At 44.7% G+C, this 23,526-nt stretch overlaps 1 protein-coding gene across 7 annotated transcripts in view; it reads left to right on the top strand.

Annotated features, from left to right (window-relative positions):
• The window catches only part of DENND2B (DENN domain containing 2B), a 176,351-nt gene that overhangs the window by 54,192 nt on the left and 98,633 nt on the right, over positions 1 to 23,526 (top strand). For 4 of the 7 annotated variants that reach the window (XM_060105683.1, XM_060105682.1, XM_060105681.1 and 1 more), the window contains one exon: positions 11,828 to 11,916. The exons of 1 other annotated variant lie outside the window; for it this stretch is intronic. The gene's annotated coding sequence lies outside the window, so the exon portion shown is untranslated. 2 more of the 7 variants (XM_060105686.1, XM_060105684.1) reach the window with 2 other exon arrangements.

The raw sequence follows: 23,526 nt of genomic DNA, 5'->3' as shown, positions 1-23,526 counted from the left end.
GTGCCGGGGACAGTAGTCCTTGATCTTTTGTGTGTTTTTTTTGTTTTACTCTGCCCTCTTCCTAATAATGCTGTCGTCAGCAGCGTTAGCTAACCCGTTACGTGGGGTATAGACAATCATGCTCACCCAGGTAAGGAATATAGGCTTTCTGAATTTTTTTCTTTCCTTCAAAGGTAAGTGGTACTCAGATATGTTCTTTGACATCCCAGGGAGTAATGCTCAGGAATTCCCCCAGATATGCTATTCTCAGACTTCTAAACAAGCTTCCTCCTGTTTCTGTCCTTCAGGATCTTAAATTGCACTCTTCTCTCCCTCCACATTCCTCTGTTTTTCCTCTCATCATCTCACCCATTCTCTGAGTTGATCTCTAAGTGAATGAACGTTTTATAAGCACCTCTTTTTATACAAAAGGTAGACTAGCTCTATTTTACATAAAAATGGGATACACCTAGTGTATGTATTGTTAAGGAAGGAGCTAATCATTGCATAAATTAGAAACTTCTAGGTTCCTATCCTTGGGGTAAAAGAGAGAAAAGAGTTTAAAAAGTGACATCTTCTACCATAGGACATTGAAGTTTATTTAGTAGGACAGTCATCTGTAGACCAGGGCCACCATCCATGTCCCTAGGATAAGAACTGAATTTTGAGGGGCCACTGCTCTTCTCTCCTCCTGATTCTTCTTAAGTCCTTAGAACCACTGTAGTTTCTCATTACGGGAGATACGCTGGTATGTATACGTCCCAGCAATGCCTGACGGAGCTGAACTGCTGCATTCCTACTGTCTAATGTTTCAGTTACAACAGTCAAAGCCGAGTCCTTGCTCACAACAGCTATCAGATGACAGCTTAGTATAGAAGGTTAAAGATGCACAAGAATTCACTCTGATGGTTAAAAACGTCACTTTGTAATTCTGATCATGGTGAACCATGGTTTGGGGAGACGATGGGTAAGAATTGTTTGGATTCCTGAGCTTCTCAGCATCCTCACTAGAACTTGGATGGTCAGAGCCCCAAATGAGAGGCTCTGATGTGAGTAGTGGAAGGCACAAAAGGCAGGTCAGGCAGGACTCAGCTGTCTCTTCTTTCTGTGAACTTGCTTTATCTCATCTAGCCACTAGTTCCCAGAGATGACTCCATGGGGAGTAAGTCATGGGGTAGTTTTTTATCTTCCTGTTCTGTAGGGAGACTTAAGAGCTTCATGAACCAGAGATGTTATCTTATTTCTCAATTTAAGGGACTCCACAGACTTGATTTTCTTCTTCTCTTCAGTATACTTGCCTGGGATATTATTAGGACTCCTGTTACTCCTGGGTCTGCAAATATAGTGTGTGTCCCCTGGATACACTATTGTTCTAACCAGAATGGAGCAAAGTAAGACATGGACCTCATTTGATCTGGACTCTGTATGTCAGTCAGTAAACTCAGAATCACATGGACTCATCAGTTGACTCATATTGAGCCATTCCTCAAGTGTCTTTCACTTATACCATTTTTTTTTATTCAAACAGAAAGTCACAAAAATTTACTTATACCATTTTCATCCTGTTGTCGTGCAGTTTTTTTTTTAATAAACTTAAGTGTAAAATGATATCTTTTGTCCTTTTAAAATTTAATCTTGTTATACTTAACCTATGGTTCTAAGTTTGTGGAGGCCCTTTTTTTGCAATTATCCCTAATATGTTAATTTTCCCTCCCAATTTATTTGTTATATGCATTTTTGATAAGTGTGCCTTACCTGAGTCATTGATAAAAAAGGGTGACCAGTCTAGGATTAGAACAGATGGGAATGTCCAGACTTCTAGGAGTTCCAGAGTACTCCTTCCTAGTTGATACTGAAACATTTTGTGCTTCCATTTGGACCCAGCTGTCCTGAGTTACCAGATTGTGCTACTGCCAGTGCCTTCCTGTTTTATCCATAAGATCAAGAGAGATTTTTCTGAAGTCCAGATAAATTGTGTCCTGGCATTCTTTGATATATGTGTGTGCATATGTATGTGTTTATTTATGTTATACATAATATATATCATATGTAAATATATATTATGTAAATATGTGTGCATATTATTTTTTAAACCCCCAGACTATTATTTGTAGACCACTTACTATCTATTGCTGAGTGTTTTACATATATTGTCTCCTTTATTCTCTACTATAATTCCATGTTAACTTTATTAAATAAAAGTAATGACCTTTGTAGCATGACTTTATTTAATCTCCAGTGATCAGTGTTTCCTTCTCTATGTCCTTGCTACTTTTCGTGTTTCATATGCTCTGTTCTGGGGTTTTGCCTATGATATTGCCTATTTAATAAATACTTATTGAGCATTTGCTGTGTGTAAAGAAAACACTGCATTATAGCCTGTTGGAAATTCAAAGATGAATAAGAAATGGTCCCTTTGCTCAGAAGAGCTTATATGTGATTTAAAATATGAAGGCATAAACAATGGCTTAGTGGCAGGGGGGAAAGGGAAATCAAGAAAACACACTATAAGAGAGTCCTGAGTGTGAATGGAACCTGAAACTAGCCCACCTACAAAGTGGAACGCTGAAACTAGCCCACCTACAAAGTTCTAAATGGAAATCTTTAGAAGCCAGGTTCTAACATGTTACAACCTGTTTACAAAATGGAAGGTATCCATTTGACTGATGGTTTTAAATCCTGTCCCACACTTTGTTGGAGTGTCTGCTTGAGTTTGAGGGTGAGGAGAGGCAGACCTGAAAAAATGGTCCACTTTTGCAATCTTTGGTTTAAAAAATATTATTAAAATATAGAGTATATGTGTTTTATATGTACAGTTTAAATGTGAGTATTCATGTATCTACCATCCAGCTTAATACAGAAAACATTACCATTAGCTTTGAAATCTCCTATGTACCCTTGCCAATAATTGCATTAATTTTAGAAAATAAATATATGTTAAATTGTAGAAGTAAAACAGTAACCATGTGGCATATTTAGAACTTAGTAAGAAGGAAAAAATTGCTAATGTGGTTATTGTTTTGGTATAATTTCCTTTTTCGCTTGTATGTGTTTTCTACATTTTAATGTAGTTATAGCTTTGTCACACAAAATTAGCATTGTCTGATACTGTTAAAGTCTTCACAGTCACTTTTTAAATAAATAATACGTGTATGTATTGCAAATTCAAAAGGTACAAAAAGATGTACAGTGAAAAGCAAATCTTCCTCCTACGTTCTTTCTCTTTTCTTTCCCTAGAGCCGATCACTGTTACCAGTTTGTGGATTATAGTCATTTCTTTTAATGGCTGCACAATTGTCCATCTAGTGCAGTGTTTCTCAGACTGCAGGTCATCATTAGTGGGATGGGGAATCAATCTAGTGGGGCTCTACAAGCTTTTTTTGTTTTCTTAATGAAATAGATTAGGATAGAAAATGGCAGAGAGCATTACACATAGTAAAGGTAAGTATTGTTTGCAGAAACTTTTTGGTTCAGTTTTGTATACATGCACACGTGCACACACGCTCTGTCATACATGCACATTCTGTATTACTATATAAAATTTATTTTTTAGTATGGGTAGTGGTCAAAAAACACTTGACATTTACCAATTTAGTAATGACTCACATGGAGTTTGTTTCTAATTTTCATTATTATAAATAATGCTGGGAACATGCATTTTTTTCCCTCATACTTGGGCATTTTATTCTTAGGACAGCTTCCCAGAAATGAGGCCACTGAGTCACAGGATATGAGCATTTTAATTGATCTAGCCAAAATGCTTTCCAAGAGCTATATCCCATTTACTATTTAATAAATACCATCTGTACTTGGTTCAGGATAGGTTATCTTTATTTCAATACAGACATTTTTTCTATGCATTATATATGTGGCATATATATATATATATATATTTAACAAAATAGGATAATTACTTTTTCTCCAAGTAATATAAACTGAACACTGCCCATTTTACTAAATATTCTTCTACAGCTGTTCTTCTTATTCTGGGGCAGCTTTCCTTGGAGGTAGGGTTTGAAGGGTGGCCACTCTTGCTTCTCAAACTTGAGTCATTCTTACCCATGTTTATGATATGTACCATATATACTTTTATTTATTTATCTTTAAATTAGCTTTTACAAGACTTTTTATTTTTAAATAATTTTAGACTTGCAGAAAGTCTGCAAAGACAGTACAATGTCCCCTAATCTAACATAACTATGGTATACTTATCAACTAAGAAATTAACGTTGGTATAATGTGAACTATAGCCTTAATTGTATTTCATTAGTCTTTCCCATTAAGGTCCTTTTTCTGTTCCAGGGTGGAATCCAGGATCCCACATTACATTTAGGTGTTGTGTCTTAGTCTCCTCCAGTCTGTGGCAGTTCTTCCGTCTGTCCTTGCCTTTTATGACCTTGAGACTTTTGAGGAGTACTGGGAAGGTATTTTATACAATGTCCCTCAAGTTGGTTTGTTTGATGTTTTCTCATAATTAAGATTAAGGTTATGGATTTTGGGGAAGAACACCACAGAAGTGCAGTGCCCTTCTCATTGCTTCATGTCAGGGGTACATGATGTCAGTGTATCTTATTACTAGTAATGTTAACTTTGATCACTTGGTGAAGGTAATGTCTGCCAGGTTTCTCCACTGACAAGTTCCCTGTTTCTGCCTTTGTAATTAATACATATTCTGAGAGAGATACTTTGAGGTTGTGTAAGTATCCCATTTCTCTTTAAATGTTTACCCACTAATTTTAGCAAAACAAAACTAAAAGCAAGCAAAAAACATATATACCTTCTTTAGCATTGGTCTACTCAATGACTTCAGTGAAAATGGAGTTAATAGCTGGTTATCTTTTTTTAAAAAAATACACATTAAGATAAATACAAGAGCATTAAAAATTTTTTTTAGTGTTCTTATACCACTTGTAATCATCTGTATATATGTACCACACCTTGAAAACCTTGGGCCACCCTGAGGTGCTAAACACCAAATGGTTTAGGTTCTGTGGTGATATTGTTGATCCCTTATTTGTTAGATAGATTAGTTGGTTGGTTTCTTTAGTTCATATGTTAAAAATTTATTAATTGTACTCGGTACAGAACCCTAAACTAGGCTTCAGAGTTAAGACATAGGCTAGTAGGAGAAATGAGCTGGATAAGCCTTGGTGCACTAAAATACGAAAATATGAACTAAATATCACTAAAATATGAACACGGCAGATGCAGGAGTAGTAGACTGTTCCAGGGAGTACAGGGGGTGGAGGTAGAGAATCCAGTCCAACCTGGGAAAATAAGGGGAGACAGTATGGAGGAGGTGATATGGCTGGACCCACATTTCCCACAGCTTTGCCCAGATCTTATTCTAAGGGATACTCCTTTCTGAGGCTCAAGGTATTTTCTTGGTTATATCATGGAAAAGCTGTTTGAGTGCACATTCCTCATATTCCTCCATCTCCTTTTCCTTCACTTTGCACCCTACCTCCCTCATCCTGAAGCTTTAGTCAGGATGACCGGTAAGATCCTGGTTGAGCTTGGAGTTCTGAGCCAAGTAAACATGAGAAGCCCATTCTGGAAGGATAAATGGGGCTTCTAGAGGGGGTCTGGGATACTGCCTCCTTGGTCCAGTTGTTCCTGGCCCCAAGACCGTGTTTATGTGGCCCAGTGTTAAAATGCTTGTACTTAACAAGGGGCAGTGGTCAGGGGCCTGTGGATTTGAGAGAGTCCAGAAATTAGCCCATATATACACTCTGTGACAGATACTCCGAGGGACTGGATCAAGGCACTGAGTACCTTGTGTCCTGGGGATCTGAACTTTGAGCCTCATATTGAGAGTTGTGAGCTGAGTGGAGGTGGACTGGGGCTAGAAGGCTGGCGCACAGAAGGAGAGTGTGCTCAACCCAGCATGAAGATGTCCAGTAGCTGCTTCACCACAGGGCAGTGGGATCTAGGCTAATTATAGGCTGAGCCCACACTTTCTGAGTTCAGAGCCTCAGGGTCAGAGGGGAGTAGGTGGGAAAAGGGTCGGAGCCAGGTGGGATTAGGTCAGGAATAAGGACCTGGAAGAATTTCCTACCATAAAATGCCAGGACTTGAGCAAAGAATCGGTATTTCTCTGTTTTCCCAGGAAGGCTGTGAAGCAAAGTATGTGTAGCAGTGGCTAGCACACTGGAGGTCCTGCCAGCTGTGGTTCCCAGGCAGAGGAGGGCTGGAATTGCCATCTGGAGGAATGTGTTTGTTTTGTTGATGCAAAGGCCCTGGTAGAGCCCATGAAGAGACTGCTTGATTGGCAGTAAGCAGATTGTCTTCCAAGAGAACTTTGTTAGATATTGCCAGTGCTTCTGCTTTGTAAAGGCTGCTTTGTCTCAGACTGATGGCTAGGAATGAGAGTCCCTGGCAGAGCTGCAGTCTTCTTCCAGGCACTTCCCAGGCCATTTCCTAATTTCCCCACCCTGTGTTTGGTGCCTTTCTTCTCTTAGGCCAGCTGTTCTTAGGCAGGGAGTCTGAATCTCCCATTTTTTCCTCCAGGAAAGGTTGCCTTATGTTGGTGATTGTCTTCTTCTATCTGATCCCAAGCAGATGAGTCCAGAGCCCCGTGGGGTTCTGCTGAAAGAATTAGATGGAGGCTCTGTAGCTCCTGAAACAAGAAGTCTTTCTGCTGCTTTGGACTCATTCAGAAAGCAAGGGGACTAGGTGACTAGGATAGGACCACGGGTCTGGGTGACTGCCAAAGAACAATGCAGTAGAATATTGAAGCTAGAAGGGACCATTGGAGAACAGCTAGTTCCAACAGCCCAATAGCCCTCTCATTATATGCAGGAAAAAGCGGAGGCCCTGTTGGGGACAGGGACTTGCTCAAGATCTCACCGCCCTGTAACCAGGACCTGGACTCCAGTCTGATGACTCTTTTCTCTACTCCTGAATTTTTAGTTTTTCCCTTCTTAACCACATTGCCACTCAGAGGTAGAAAGGGAAAATTGTAAAGTCCTAAAGAGCTCTTGTGTAAACCTGCCTACTCACATGGCAACCAGAGCCCAATTTAGGAAAATGGGCAGGACACATGGGTAGAACTGGGTGTCTTCAGTGGACATGCTGCTGGACCCCAGTCTGGTGGGCACTGGGAGCTAGGCTCCCTAGAGGCATCTGAAGTTATACTGCATCTCTTAGGCATTCTAGGATCCAGTAATATTGAGATAACAGCTTTCTTTTATTGAATTCCAATGATCCCAAAGTAAGGAGTGACTTTAAAAGATTTATTCTGCTCCTGTGTTTTCAGATTTGGCATTTCAGTTTTTAAAGGGTCGAGAAAAGACTATAATCTCTTCTAGTGATCAAATCTAGAACCTAATGATCATATACACACACACACACACACACACACACACACACACACACACACACACATATATATATATATATAATTTTTTTTTCTTCTCTTGAATTTGAGTGGATAGACTATATAAGTCTATCCACTCAAATTCCCTCATCTAATGGAGGGGGCAGCTGTTTCTGTGGGTTTTTTTTTGGGGGGTGGGGTACGCGGGCCTCTCCCGTTGTGGAGCACAGGCTCCAGACGCGCAGGCTCAGCGGCCACAGCTCACGGGCCCAGCTGCTCCGCGGCATGTGGGATCTTCCCGGACCGGGGCACGAACCCGTGTCCCCTGCATCAGCAGGCGGACTCTCAACCACTGCGCCACCAGGGAAGCCCTGTGGGGTTTTTTTAAGAGTCTTTTTAAGTGTTTCATTTATTGAACACATTAATTGGTTGCCCACTCTGAATGAAATATGAAAGTAGACTTCAAGGGGCTCACAACTGTGGGGGAGAGGGAGTGCAAGTAGCAGTGATAAAATGATATAAATACCACGATAAAGGCATCCTAAACTGCTGTGGGCTTGCAGAGTAGACAAACAGATCCTGCCAGGAGATCAAGAAATATTTCACAGAGGAGGTGATGTCTGAGTTGGGCCTTGAAGGCCATTTGGTTTTGCTAGTTAGGGAAGGAGAGGCACTCAGAATCAGGTAACAGCGTGAGCAGCTGGGGAGGGAGAGGAGAAATGCAGTTTTCAGAGCACCAGCTGGTGTGTGATGGCTGTGCCTGTAATGGAGTGGTGGTCGTGGGGGAGTGTGGCAGGAGAGGAAGCCAGAAGGGATTTCAGATTTTGGTGGCCATGTCTGTCATGGGAGGGGTTTGGGCTTAGGCACACTGCTGTTGCTATTATTTAGGCCGTCATTATTTTCCCCCCAGACAGTAGTTTTCAGTTTCTTTTTAGTAATGGAAAAACATTTTTTCAAACCATATTTACACCCATCTCCAAATGATAAAACATAAGATGACTTTTTAAAGTAAAAGTGTATTTTCTGTAAGCACAGTGACCTGCACAGTGGAGGTGAGAGAAAGCATTTTTGTCCTTGAATGGAGCTGACCCGGGAGAGAACCTTCTCATCTGTGAGCGTTGAGCCATTCCTGCATCCCGCTTGGTTTGGCAGTGACACTGGTGCTGGAGTGCCTGTGAGTGGGCACTCTGGGACTGGGAAAGGCTGTAAAACCCTGGAGCGCGTCCCCAGAAGAGTGACCTTACGAGGAAAGTTCTGGGAAACAAACCACAGGGAGACTTTACAGGAATTTCTGGTTGAGCCCACAGGCAAGGCACATGAGGAAAAGACATGTAATTATAGTTTGTAAGTCTATGAAAAGATACAATGAGTGACGTGAAATGGCTGTTCTAAGTTTCTTCTTCCTGTTGGACAGGAAGAAAGGGGTTTTTATGCATTCATTCAGCAGATTTTTATTGTGTGCCAGCCATGAGCTGGGCCCTATACTAAATGCAGAGAATATGGTGGTTAGCAAAACTTGCAAGGTTCCTGCTCCTAAGGAACTCAGGGGAGAAGCAAGTAATCACACAAATGAGCAATTGCAGGTTATGGTAAGTGCCATGGAGGATGAGTCCTCATTTAGACTGGAGGATCGTGGAAGACTTCTCTGAGGATGTGAGAGGCAAGTTGAGGCCAGGTGAGTAAGATTCAGCTGGGTGCAGACTAGGGTGTGGGGGAGTGTCCCAGGCAAAGGGGAGCAGCCTGGAGAAGATCTGACACTTTGGGGAACTAAAAGGAGGCCTGTGTAGCTGGCACCCAGAGCGGGAGGGCAGGAAATGTGCTGACAGGAGAGGAGGCTGGAGAAGGATCATGCTGGGCCTTATAGGTCCTGGTAAGAATTCAGATTTTATCCTAAATGCAGTGGGAAGCCATTGAAGTGTGCTAAGCAGGAAATGACATGATTTGGTGTAAAAGGGTGATTCAGACAGCTCTGTGGAGAATGGAGGTGTGAGGGCAAGAGTGAAAGCTGGCGCGATTAGGAGGTTTGCGCAGTGGTTAAGGGGAAAGACTGGGGTGGCAATGGAGGTGCAGAAAAATGGACAGATAAAAGACAAATCTTGGATAAATCTTGGAAGTAGAATTATTTGGAGTCGGTAAGTGGATTGGCTGCGGGGAGTGTGAGGTAGGGATGTGCAAGGATATCTCCTGGGTTTCTGGCTCAAGTCTGCATGTGGGCCTCCCAGCAGATACTAGACCACATACGGCTGTAAAAACCCTATCCTTCCGGAAAGGTCAGGTAGGATTGATCTGAATCCAGCCTTGCAGAGGCAGCAGAAGGATTCAGCTGTCCTTTTGCTCTGCCCAGTTCAAGGAGCTTATACACAATAGCAGCACCCAAGCAGCCGATTTCAGTTCTCCCACTAACACTGCCCTTACTATGTCCCTACCTGGTCCCCCCAGGGGAGGGCCCTAAGGAACCGCTGTAACCCCGGTGTGCCACTAGGGGGAGCATGGCCCGCATTCTGTGTCTGGTCTGGAGGGCTTTTTGAAGTTTGCATTACTTTAGAGACTGACTTGTTATCAGCTTTAGTGCTCAACCTTGTCCCTTCATGCTGCTTAGAAGAATGCCTGACATATGGTAGGTGCTCAATAAACATTAGTTGGTATTAACATTATAACTGTGACTATTGTCTTATTGTAGAAATGAATGGGCAGCACCTCTGCTTTCTCATCATGGAGACTGGGCAAGTGGAATGTGCATTTTGGGCCTCAGGAGCAGAGCAGAGGGCTGCCTGTTGGGAATGGGATGGGGGAGAAGCTGAGTGATTTGATGGTGTTGCCCTTGCTGTTTCATCTTGTCTTCCTTTGCAGATGGGGGTGGGGGACACTAGGGCCTATGAGGAATTCCTGAGTTGGTACTTGGGTCAGGGTATTGGGTTGGGTATTTCTAGTAGGTGGTTGAGTATGCCCTCTTTGAAGCTCTGATTGCTTCACTGAAGCAACAGTGCCCCCCACTTAGGGTTTGTGCCATTCCGTTATTTCCTGTTGTATTTTGTGACACACCTCCTACCTTGCCTCCTGACATATATTTACCTTTTAAACTCGACTGAATTAAAATCTTGTCCTAAGAAATTTGTGGTATATTGGAGATGAGTCAAAAACCCAGAAATTCTGCAAGGGATCTCAGCCTTAAAGATTCCATCAGGATCTCTCTAGCACTGTTTTGGGAAGCAACATTGAAAAGTGTCTTCCTTGAGCCTCAGTGTCCTCTTCTTGGGGGCATACCAACTGCCCCAGGTTTTTGTTTGTTTCTGGTGAAGAGCAGCTGAGATGAAGTTCTTAGCTCAGTGCCTGACTGAAGGAGGATGCTTTCACACACATCTTTTCATGTTCATCCCAGCCCTGTCACTTGCCCAGGGGATAGGTTTTATAGGTGGAAACTGGGAGGCTAGGTGATTTTCCGAAAGGCACACGGCTGTTGTGGAGCCTGGCACTGCCTGATCTCCTGACCCCTGCTCTGTCTGGTGCTCTTGGAACTACTCTGCTTAATATACGCAAGAGAGTTGAAAGGCTTGGGTACTATTTCTAGATCTGTTATCTTCTGGTTCTGTGACCTGGGCCAAGTTATTTGACCTCTCTTTTAGATTTTTTAAAAACTCTGTTAAATTAGTATGATAATACCAATCCTAACTCTGGGTTTCTTGGGTTGAACAGATGAGCCAAGATTTGTAAGAGTACTTTGGAGAAGTGGAAGGTAATTTATAGCTATAGGGCAGGACTTTTTTTCTCTAATCTGTGCACCTGTATGTTTCACATTGTAGAGCCTTCAGGCTAAAAGATGATAGTAGGGCCTATCTGATCACGACTCAGAAGGAGTCTCTATCTTCCCCAGGGAACCCAGCCTTGTATCTCATAACTGGCTGTCAAAAAAGCTGTTAGTTTGTAAGATCAGATGGCAGTGTACTTTAGAGGAAAGTACCAGACTAGCGGGCAGCGGACTGGTCTCTACTGTTAGTTCTTCAACTGCCAAACTGGCTTTGTAACTGTGGACTAGATATTTTAGCCCTCTGAGCCTTAGTTTTCCCATCTATAAAATGGTGATAATGATATCTATCCAGTATACTTCAAAAGGTTTTGGGGATCGAACAAAATAGTGCATGTAAAAGAATATTACAAAGCAGAGGACTTCCCTGGTGGTCCAGTGGATAAGACTCTGTGCTCCCAATTTAGGGGGCCCGGGCTTGATCCTGGCCAGGGAACTAGATCCCACATGCCACAGCTAAGACCCGGCACAGCCAAATAAATAAATATTTAAAAAACTATATTACAAAGCAGAAATCTGCATCGGGGGGTTACACTTGGAGGCCTCCTGTGTCCCAGGCACTCTGCTAGCTCTTTCACAGCACTGATATGATTTCTGGCCACGACGACAGCTCCCAGAAAGCCTGGGCTTTAGGCTGTATTTGTATCCCATTTGTTGCTTGGGCTGTGACTCTGACTTGCCCAGGACACTTACTGGACCTGACCTGGTGTCTTTCCTCTCCATTGCAGGAAGATGAGAGACTGCTTTGGCACCAGCGCTAGTACCATGAGTCCCTGCACTGGTTAAAGCCATCACCACGGCCTGGGCAGGCAGCAAGGTAAGAAGAGAGGCCAGTCCAGGCGAGCTCCAGGGAGGTGAATGCATTTCCGCCTCAGCTGCTGCCGGGGAAAATCCCAAGTGCACAAACAAGTCAAGGCAGTGCATCTGGGTCCTCCTACCCTCACTCCAGGACCCAGAGGAAGGGCTTGCTTCCCCTCCAAGTGTTCCAGTTAGCTCCCTCCCCCCCTGACCAGGACTCTTCCAAGTTATAAAAAAATGAGACGCTGGTGGGGAGCAGAACAAGTCCACTCACTGTCTTCTCCCTTCTCCCCTCTGAGCTGTTGAAGCGAGTTCCCAGGAGCAGCCCAGAGCCCTTGTCGGACTGGAAGGGAGGTAGGAGGAGTGGAATGCGTGCAGAGACCGAGCTGATCAAAAGACAGTGCTGTTTCGCGAAAGCCTCCCAGAACTGAGGGAGAGAGAGGGAGACAGCGAGGGAGGGGTCGGGGGAGAGAAAGGGAGGGAGAGAGAGAAAGGGAGGGAGGGAGGGAGAGATCGGGAGCGAGCGCTGGCGAGAACAGGGTCTCCATGACGACTGGCCTGGCCGGCCAGCAGTGCTCCGCTCATTTGGCTGGAAGGAGCGCCACGAAAGGTCAGAGGAAGGAGCCGTGGGAAGCTCGCAGCAGGTATCCGAGCCGGAGCGAGTGGATTTGGGGGCCCTGGGCTCCCTAACAGACTGTGGTGTGAGCCAAACTGCTGAGAATGGAGTGGGCAGGAAAGCACCGGGACTTTCAGGTAAGGTCAGCTCCGGGCTTGGATTGTTTTTCCTCCTTTCCTGGCCAGTCTTGGGCTGTTTTCTGGGAGGCAGGCAAGTGTCTGTACTCTGTGCTCGGGGTTTGGGGCTCAGGAATGATGTCATGCTCCAACAGTTGGATTCTATTAGCTTAAGGAAGAGGGAAACAGCCAATTTTCTTGACTTTGCAGATCTAGCTGATCTCACTCTTACTGAACCTGAGGTGTTTAGACTTCACTATAGGAATCATCATCTTACTTTTATTTAGCACAAAGGCTCAGGATATTTTACAGGAAGAGTCCTTTATGTAGAAAAAAATGAGTTATCATCACTCCAGCATTGTGTTTGTAGTTCTTATACGGAAACTCCGGTGTCTTTTGAGTGGCTTGGTTTGTTCTAGTGAACACTGTCTGTTTTGTCTCTTGGTGCTGCTATGTCTGACCTAATGAAAAAAAAAAAAAAGCTAATTAACTCAACTGGGAGCCTGTGGTGAGCTCTAGGTCTCTCCGGAGTAGTTATTAGGATAGAGGGCCTGTCCTAGGGATATCTGAACCGGGGTCGGTCTCTCTCTCTGGCCCCCAGGTAGCTTGGTAAGAAGCAAGCTGTCCTCCTTCATTAATAAAGTCCATCACAGGCTTTCCTTAGAAAATACATGGGGTGGAGGCAGGTGGTGTCTGGGGGCTGGGGGACCTGCAAAGATGTTTCTTATCCAGATATCTCAGAGTGAGCTGCTGCTAAGAGCTAGGCTACCTGAGGAGACATGAAGTGTGCTGAATGGATTCCTTGGTTAATATTTTAACCAAATCTCAGGGCATGCAGTGTCCATGCCACACGACCCTTCTACACTGTTTGTCCTATGTTTTGGTAAAACTTGTTCTGACCTAGAGGACTAGTGTGTGGTGAACTCATTGTGGCCTAGGAGAAGAGACTGTTCCAGAAAGGCACTTTCATAGGTGATGAGGAAGCTAAGGTTGCCAGTGATCTTATCAGGAGGGTTAACGCAGTGGACACTCCCTGCAGTGGAGACCCATCGGGATGTGCTTCCGCTTCAGCCATGTTGTATCTTAAACTTACTGCTGGGCCTCAGGAAACTTGGTGGATGCCTTTGGCTTCTCTGTGGGATGAGGGAACAGCTGCCATCCTGGCTCTTTGGTTTTTCTTCTTGAACTTTCTGAACAGAATGTCTTTTGTACTCTGGCAAACAATGAGGGGGGCCTTCTGATTAACTTCGGGTCAGCTTGCCAATGAAAGCACTGGCCATGTCCCCAAGCGGGCTCCCTGAATGTGGACATGTGTGCATCACTGTTGTGGCCCGAGGCTCCATAAGGGTGAACTCCATGGCCCTGGACCTCAGACGGGCCGCTTCTAAAGTGATGCCTCCTTTCACTGCACTCCAGGGCTCCTCTGCTTGGTTGACACCTCGGTTAACTGGGGGGATGTGGCATGGCGCTGTTGGCTAGGACTCAGGTTGGGGGATGTGAGGAGGAGGCCTCTCTGAGTCAGTGGGCCCTTTGGTGGACAACACAAATCCAGGATCTCAGTTCTCCTCTACTCGTGTGGATGTGTTTGGGCAGCTCCTCCAATTTTAGGGCCCCCGCACATGTGAAGAGGGCTAGCAGATGATCTTTCTTTTGGTGTAGCAGAATGAATAATGGATTTGGGTTTAGGAGACGTGAACCGTGGCCAGGTTCTGCTACTTACCATAAAGGTAGCCATGGGCAAGACCCTCAAACTCTACGACCATCAGATTTATTGGCTGTGAGATGGGGATAATAATAATAGCCCCTTCATAGGACTGTTGCGGGGAGCAAATGAAATAATTTCCATGAAAGTAGTTTTAAACAAGTCAAGTCCTATATAATGTAAGATGTTATGAATTGACCCTTGAAGGATGGTCCCTCTCTCTTCTGGAAAGTCACTTTGCTCTCTGTTCTGGTTTTCCCATTTATAAAGTCCCTTCTTCTCTTTTGCCTTTATAAATAAAAATGAGAAAATCCTTTTAAAACTTCTTCAAGATGTGAAAAGAAACAAATAGTGCTTTCTTTGGGTTGGGAAGTTTAGTGATGTTCACTGTAGACTTTGAGCCATAAATGATCCTTCAGAGATGAAGCTTTCCTTGGGTCACCTAACTCACATGTTTTAGTATAGAGGAGAGGGATTCCAAGAGACCCTTTGCTTTTCCCACAGCTGCTTGGCGCTTACGGAGTCATAGATTTTAGAAGCTGGAAGAGAGACTACTGGTTGCCAGGGCTGGTCCCCTCATCCTGTTAGGTTCTGCTGGGCAAACTGTTTCGAGTAAGCAGGGAGGTCTTTCTCCTCCGTTTTGGGTTTGAAAGGCAGGGTGCTAACTGGCAGGAAGCGTTATTGCTCTGGAAGGTCCTTGGGGGCTGGGCAGCTCTATTAGGAACCTGTGGCTACAGCTTGGAGGGAAATAAGAAAGAAACAAGGAAGTGGGAATTCCAAGGGCAGAGATACTCGATATGCCCTGCGACTGTGCAAGGAACAGAATAGCAGGGGAGTGGATCCTCTGGGCAAGGGCGTCCCAGCTCTGCCCTCAGAGACTCCGGGAGGCTCCTGGCATACTAGGTGGGAACACAGGGAGGGGCCGGCACCCCACCTGCAGCCGCAGCTTTTGTTGTAGGGCAAGGGCACACCTGCCAGCCAGGCCCTGGAGTAGTGCCTTGGAAGAAGCCCCTGAACAGGCAGATTTTTTTTTTTTTTTTAAATAACGGAGCCTTTTTTCCAGGTGAATCTTGTCACAGCAGCCTCTCCAGCCTGAGGGGAAGCTGTCCACAGCTTAGCTTGGGGCTGCAGCTGTTCCCCACTCCTTGTCAGTCCAGTTTCCCAGAGCTGAGTCACAAATCGGACCCCTCCATGTTCCTTAAGGATGAAAAAGTAACGTTCCTGTTCTTACTCCCTCTCTCCCCCTTCCTTTACTCCTCTTCCTGCACTTTCTCCCCCTGGGCTCCTTCTCTCTGTAAAATTAGAATAATCCGTTACCCAGGGAAGTTGAAATTCTGAAATACTTTGGAGGACAGGCCAAGGCCGTCCTCAGTTCTGCTGGCTCTGCCCCTGACCCTGGAATGCAGGGCTTGGGTGTACCATTTGGACGGGCACCCCAACTCCAGATATCACAGCCACGCTGCTGGCCCGGGACTAAGAGAGGCTGCGCCCCGTCCCCACCTAACCTGATTCTAAGGACTACTTCCGGGAGATAGGAACCTGAGAAAGGTAGAGGGTCCGAGTCCTGGGCTGTCCAAAGCACCTCCCTGAAGGCTGGCAGGACTGAGAGGCTGAGAGCATGTCATCCTGTTGCTTCTCTTAGCTGTTACCTGTCACTGCCCTGGAGACTCCTGATTTCTCATGTTGGGCCCAAGAGAGTTTGCTGAGGCAGCCAAGCCAAGGGAACGTGTGTGGAGCCTGGGGGAGGCCAGGCAGCAGCCCTGCAGGGCTTTGGCTTGTCTTCCTTCTGTCCCTCCACCTTAGCTTGGGAGAGCAGGCTGTGGGGAGGGGGCCTTGCAGGAACCACGCAAAAGTGGAAAAGAGGCCAGGAGGGCATGAAAGAAAAAAAAAAATGACCACCTGGCATGGTCTGCAGAGAGTTCTCTTTCTGTGGGAAAACTTGCACGAGTGAGTTGAGTGCCTTCTTCTGGGCGTGGGGAGGGAGACTGTGCATCTCTTTTATGCTGGGGAGGGGCTGCTCTGTGCACCTGTCCCGATAGGTGGGTGGGGTGAAATGCTGGGTGCATCCATCTGAGGGGAACATGCCACGTGATATTGTCTGATAGAAAAAATCCAGGGTCTCTGTTTCTAGCCATGGGCCCTAGAAAACTGGCCTGCATGTGTGTATGTGTGTATGTGTGTGTTGAGGGGAGAGGAAGATGCTGAATGAGTCTAGACTACCTTATTGAAGGATTTCTCCAAAGATCCCTTCTCATTTTTTTTGCCTCAGGTATACTGCTGTTGAGGGGCTGTTGAAATGATCACAATACTCTTCTCTGAAAACTGCCTGAATCTTAGATTGCACTGTCTCTATAAAGGGTGAATTATATGCAATCAGGCTATGAAGACTTCTTAACCAAAGGTGACCTGTTCCTAAGAGTTTGTCATGAAACCACCTGTTTCTCAAAGATCCAGACTCTTTTTCTGTGTGACTTGTCACTGAAGGGATTTGTATGTGAGCTGGAGATTGGCTAATAGGAAGCGTCACAGTGGATGAAGGACTATTTGAACCTGGGAAAAAGGAGATAAACATAGGGCTATGGGAGACAAGATCTGAAACAGTAGGAAGATTACTAGAAGGAACAGGAGAGAGGCCCTGGGAAGGGGATTGAGGAGAGGATAGTTCTCACAGACAGGAAGGGTGATAGAGGGTGTACCTGGGCTGACCTAGGAGGCCTTCGAGATACAGCAGAATGCCGGACTGCCCCCAGGGGCTCAAGGAGACAGTGTTGTGTAGGTCCTAACAAGCACTGGGAGGGCAGGAGTGGGTGGGGGCGGCTGGCACTGGGGTCAACACCCCTGTTCATTGTTCTTTGGGCTCAGAGACATTTCTGGTGCCTATATGTTCTCTTGGTCTGTTTACCCATTTAGTCAGTGAATACAGAGGGTCTGGGCCAAGAGCTGGGGAGGATCTAAAAAAGTATCAAGTGTGGGATTTATCCCATGTATATATTGTATTACTTGTTGTAGTATAGTTATTTCCTCCCCAGTGTGAGCCTCTGTCCGTGTGACTGAGAAGAAACACAGACCTACTGAAGTTTTAGGTTTTGATGGTAGGGTTAATGGCCATCTCATGCTTTAGACTGGGAAAAAGGAAGAGGGTCCAACTCTTAGACTCTGATTTGAAGCACTATTTGAGTAATGGGAGAGAGCCCACTAAAGGGCTGGAAATAGGAGGAGGGTGTTCTAGGCTTCTCTGAGAGTGTCAGACCATGGGGTGTGTGTGCAGGGGGTGGGGAACGGGAAAAGGGAAATGGGAAAATTGGAAAGAAAACTATAAAGTCAGCTAGTTTCTAGAACTCTAGCTTTGTTTGAGGAGCTGATTTTGGTATGTTCATTCATGTCTTGGAACACAGGCTCCCTTATGGAGTTCTGACAACTGAGTTTTATAGATTGCTTTTAAGTGAGTCAACTTGTAACGTGTTTGTTCAACTCTCAGTGACTATTAGATATTCAGTGAGTGTATGGTGCTGCCTTAGAGCAGCTCTGATGGAACTATTTGCACATAATGAGAGTATCTTACATGCAGTGTAATGAAGTGATTAAGGGCTGGAACTCAGGGGTCATATAAACATAGGTTTAGAGTCTGACATTACTATTTACTAGCTGTGTGACCTTGGGTAATTTATCTAATCTCTCTGAGCCCCCCAGTTTTCTGTGAGGCATCTGTAAAATGGATATAATAATAACTCTTAGCTTGTTATAGTTGTGGTGAGGATTGAATGAAACGATACACGTAAAGCTCTCAGCCCAGTGCCTGGCACGCAGTACATGTTCAATGCTTTCCATTATTATTATCAACTTAGAGCAGCTCTTTGAAGAGAGTAAGGCTGGCATCTCTTAATCAGGTTGGGGTTACTATGCTAGGAAAGTCAAATCATATTCTTCTTTTAGAAGGAGTGTATACTTTGTACTTTATTCATCTCTCTGTCAAGACCCCAGGAGAGTTTCTGACGTGGTCCTTCTCAACCCAGCTTCATAGGCTCAGCTTTACCCTCTTGTAGGATGCTTACCCTTCACAGTCATGGGAGTCTAGAAATGCTTCTTGCTTGCCCCTTTCCTACAGGCTGGCCCAGGTAGGACCTTGAGGTCCTCCTTAACGCAGCATTGGAGGCCCTTCCCAAGCTGCTGTCAGTGCTGTGGACACTGGCTACCCTAGCACTCCTCACCTCTGCTTCCATGAATTCTATCCTGTATCCTTCAAGACCCAGCTTAGAACATAGGCTTTGCAGCCAGCTCTGGAGGTTCATAGTCTGGCACCCCCTCTTACTATCTGTGGACCTCTGGAGTGAACCTTTGTAAACCTTAGTGTTTTTATCTGTAAGTTGGGAGTAATATTACCCATCTTAAAGATCTGTTGCAGGGGTTAAATGAGATAATTTACATAAAGCACTTAGCTTAGTTTCCGGCACACATATGCTCTCAAAAAATGCTAGCTGCTGCTGCTGTTAGAGATCTCTCCCTCCTATGAACTTCTCTGCCCGCATACAGGAGTAGAAAGAGCCCTGGCCAGGTAGTAAGCAGATCTGAGCTTTAGTCCTGGCACTAGCTATGACTTGCTGGGTGACCTTGGGGAAGTAAGTTGGCTTCTCTAGGCTTCAGTTTCCTCTTCCAGGAAGTGGGAGGTTTGGATTGAGTGTTTTCGTTGACATTCTGACTTGATTCTTGATATGCATTATCTTATCTTTCCAACTAGATTTCCCTAAAGTCCTATGAAGCTAAGTAAAATATTTGATACATTTTATTTCCTCAAACTGACCAACATACTTAGTTTATGCTTAAAAACATATTTGGGTAACTTTTTTTTTTTTAACCCCATCAGCTGGATTCTAGGAAGCATTTTGCCTTGGTTCGTATAACTTGGAGACTGGGAACTTGTTCTCAGCTGCATAGGGCTTGGTTGCAACAACTTGCAAAGAGGCTCTAGCCCTTAGTAAGTTAGAAGGTCTCCCAGGTCAGTAAGAAAGGAGGTGGTGGTTTCACTTAGTGCCTCTGGAAGCATTTTGGTCAACACATGTTTGGAGTACTCATTTGTTCTGCTGTAAAGGCTTAGACCAGCTCTGTGAATAAATGCGGCCAACACTGTTTCCTTCTTTCAGTGGAGAAAACTGGCAGTGGTTTTTGACAGACCCTCTCTCCTTTAGAGTCTGGAGTGAGCCAGTTGTGCTCAGAGACAAACCTGTGTGTTAAGGGAAGAGCCATCCAATGAAAGAGTGATGTCTAGAGCCTGGTCGGGCTGTCGGGGTTCACATTCTGGCTCTGCCACATCCCAGCTCTGTCGCCTTGGGTAAGGTACTTAGCCTCCCATGCCCCAGTCCCTCTTCTATAGAATGGAGGTGGTAATAGTACTATTTCATAGGGTCGTGGTGAGGCCTAAATGTCAAGTGCTGAGAATAGCAGCTCGTATCTAGCACTTCATGCAATGTGAGCCATTATAGTTATATTTATTATTCCCTTGTAAGCCAAGCAGAGTTTGTTTCTGAGTCGCTAGTCTGTCTGTCCGGTTTGTTCTGCCGAGAAATGTGAGGCACTACCCCCTTCCTCCATGTCTTGGACAGATATCTAGTATCGGCAGGGCGGTAGTAAGTGTCCCCTGTCAGTACAGAGGTCATAGCTCTTGTACCTTGCTTTTGTAAAGAATTATGTAAACCAGAGGGGGAATCTGGCTGAACCAAGGAGCATCTAGGTTGAAAGGACCCTCTCTGATGAGTAATGCGTGTCCTGTGGCAGAGCCCTAGGCAAGAGAGCAAGAAGGGAAGTGGGCTGAGGGAGAGTGTAAATTCAGGGGCAGAGAGAGCTAGAGAATGAAGAGCGGTGACCATCCCCAGGCAAATGGTTATGGCTAAGGCAGTGAACTGTATAAGAAGCTCCTGGCACTTTATCTTCCAGGAGACATGTTGCCTCCACAGCCCCAGGTGAGACTTGCCCCCGACAGTGCACACTGAGACCAGTCTCGGAGGAGCGGTGGATTGGGATGGGGAGGTTCTAACCTGTTCCTCACAAGAAGTAGTACCGAGCAGCTTGGTGCATCTTATCTACAAGTGTAATTATAAAGAGATTTCCTTGTTCAACTGCAAGAAACAGGAACTTTTGCTGCCATATTTAGCAGCATGTTTTAAGTCCCTCAAATCTCCTTTGAGTGCTACCAAAGCTCTCAGCTTTGTTGTTATCTCTTGTTGAGCTAGAGTCTGGGAAGGTCATATCAACAGTGCCAATTTATGGGCCTGCTGAACCCAGGCTGGCCTAGGGCAGAATGGGGAGTTCCTGGGAGTAGGTGCTTCACAGATTTTCCCTTTGAATGAGCCTGTTTATAATTTAAGGTTCCTTTTGCTTTAGAAGACCAAACTCTGTGGATTAGGATCAAACATTTTATTTCCTCAGCAGTTTTGCTTCTGTAGGCTCCCAGAGGCAGGAGCTCAGTCTCTATAGTAGCTCCCTGTACAATCAGGAGACGCTCAGCCTTGACGGTACTTTCAGCTACCAACACTATGCCTCACACTCCTTATGGAGGTAAGTTTTCTTGGCACAGAGTTATGTCAGACTCCCCCACCTCATTTAGTTTATTAACAATTTTTGACCTGTCATGTGTTCTGAAGGAGTGATTAAAAGAAGTGAAGACTGCAGTGTGTAGAAACCACACGTGGGGCCTTGTACTCATTTGTAGGGATCTAAGAATAAGAAGGTCACACCCACGTGTACCTATACTTTGTCACTTGGCAAATGGATGCAAATAGGGAAAGGAAATTAAAGAACCCGACTGACCTTGGCACCTATAAAGAAGTGTGGTATTTGAATGCGAAAGGAAAATACCTGGGATAGCTGAGTTGAACTTGGCAATGTCAGTGACCTTGGTTTGCAGTCTGTGACTTCACTGACTCAGAGAACTGAGGCTTTGGAATCTAGAAAGGAAAGAGAGCACTGAAGTTTATTTTCTTTGCCCCCCTCTAACTCCCAGATTTACTCACCCCTTTGGGTTCCAACATAAATGGAAATGCCAGATAAATTGCTGGTTTTGAAATGGAGTGGGCAGCACTGTCCTCTGTGGGACCCGGTCTCTCTGGGTTGTGAGTCATCACTGCTGTTCAGGATTGGGTTACTGCTCAACTGTGCTGGGAGAGCCAGCTGTGAGGATACTGGTGGTAAGAAGGGCGCTGGGTTTTCTTAACGCTGAGTAAGTGCCCAAAGGGAAGTGGCAGGGGTCAAATTAAAAAGAAAACAATGAGGAACAACTGGAAAATTTTGTTGTATTTAAATTTCATTACATGGAAGTAGAAAAGCTTCTTCTTCTTCTTCTTCTTCTTTTTTTTTTAATCTCAAAACCCACATCTGTTTGGTAAACCCAGGTGGGTTTCAAAAGCAATGCTATCCAGACTCCTTTTCATCTGAAAAATACCCAAGGTCACATGTCTCCATAGCTTTGCTGGAAGAAGTTGAGCCCTGGGAAGCTGTAGAAACTAAAGGAGAAAACCATGGAGTTACGTGTATTTTACCACAATAAGAAAAGTTAGTGGGGAGAAAAAGAAAGCTGTGGAGATTGCAACACTTATGACATTGTCCTGGCCCCTGATAGCAGTTATTGTCAGTGGGGGAGTTGGGATGATTTATCCATTTGTGTTCCCTAAGGGTTCATTTCTCCCCAGCTCTTTCTCTTAATTTACAGTCTTTCTTTGAGATCCCACTGGGGGGCAGGGAGGGTGTCCAACTCTGCCTCTCTTGTTTAGAAACTTTTTATTTATTCATTCATTCAGTACATCTTTATGAGTATCCATCCTGTTCTAGGCACAGTTCTCTATGCTGGGGATGTAGAGGTAACTAACACAGCAAAGTCCTTGTGTCATGGGGGGGCAGTAAGTAAAAAAGCAAACAAATTAATAAATGAGATAAAGATAATGATATGAGCCATGAAGGAAATAATGGTGATATAAAAGAGAGAGAAACAGGAACTAAAAAAAAAAAAATTATTTATTTATTTATTTATTTTGTGTATTTATTTTTGGCTGCGTTGGGTCTTTGTTGCTGCACTCAGGCTTTCTCTAGTTGCGGCGAGTGGGGGCTGCTGTTTGTTGCGGTGTGCTGGCTTCTCCTTGCAGTAGCTTCTCTTGTTGCGGAGCACGTGCTCCAGTAGTTGTGGCATGCGGGTTCAGTAGTTGTGACTCGCAGGCTCTAGAATGCAGGCTCGATAGTTGTGGTGCACGGGCTTAGTTGCTCTGCGGCATGTGGGATCTTCCCGGACCAGGGTTCGAACCCGTGTCCCCTGTGTTGGTAGGTGGATTCTTAACCACTGTGGCACCAGAGAAGCCCAAGAAACAGGAAATTGATAGCTATTTTCAAAAGAGAAGTTAGAGGAGACCTCTCTGAGAAGATGACATTTGAGCTGCAAGTTCAAGGATGAGAAGAAGCTGTGAATGTGAAGATTTGGGGAAAGTACATTCCTGGAAGAGGAAACAGCAAGGCAAAGCCCCTGAGGTAGGAAAGAGCTTGGCATGTTGAGAAAACAGCAAGTCGTCCTTGTTAGAATATAGGGGGCAGGTGGATGTAGGGGGGTATAAGATGGTAGAGGCTAGTTCAGGTAGAGCCTCTTGGCCATGGTAAGGAGTTTGGAAAACCAGTATGAGGGGTCTATATTCTAGGTGTGGCACAAATAGGGATAAGGTGTCAAAATATGGGGAAATAGAAGCGAGCTGGAGTGGGGATAGACACATAAATGATTAGCTAAAGGAAGTTGAATAAATATAATTCAATTCTGCATAATTCTTAGGATCAAGCAATATGTGTTTTAAAAATTTCTGTAGATTTTAGATTTGTGGTGTATCATTTGTAGAATGAATGCTTACTCTATTCTAGACATTGTGTTTTACCAGGCGTTTTCACTTGCATCATTTTAGCAGATTCTCACAACAATCCATGAACGAATTTGTTGATATTCTGCTGTCTATAGCTGAGGAACTCAGACTGGCTAACTTGCTTAAAATCCAAATCTAAGTCTGTATGTTTCCAAAGGATGTGCTCTTTCTATATCCCCATCTGATTGATGCCACTTCCTCTTAGTTATCCAAAATAGTTAATGAGCATTTTTTTCCTGAATTGTTAAGTGTTGTTTTACTGTCGTGTTCTCCTTTCTGCCCATTGGATGCTAGGATAGATTTTGGATGTTTG

The sequence above is a fragment of the Mesoplodon densirostris genome, chromosome 7, assembly GCF_025265405.1.
Source record: "Mesoplodon densirostris isolate mMesDen1 chromosome 7, mMesDen1 primary haplotype, whole genome shotgun sequence".
Lineage (NCBI taxonomy): Eukaryota > Metazoa > Chordata > Mammalia > Artiodactyla > Ziphiidae > Mesoplodon > Mesoplodon densirostris.
The sequence above is the reverse complement of the archived record's forward strand: the minus strand, read 5'-3'. Positions and strand labels throughout refer to the sequence as shown.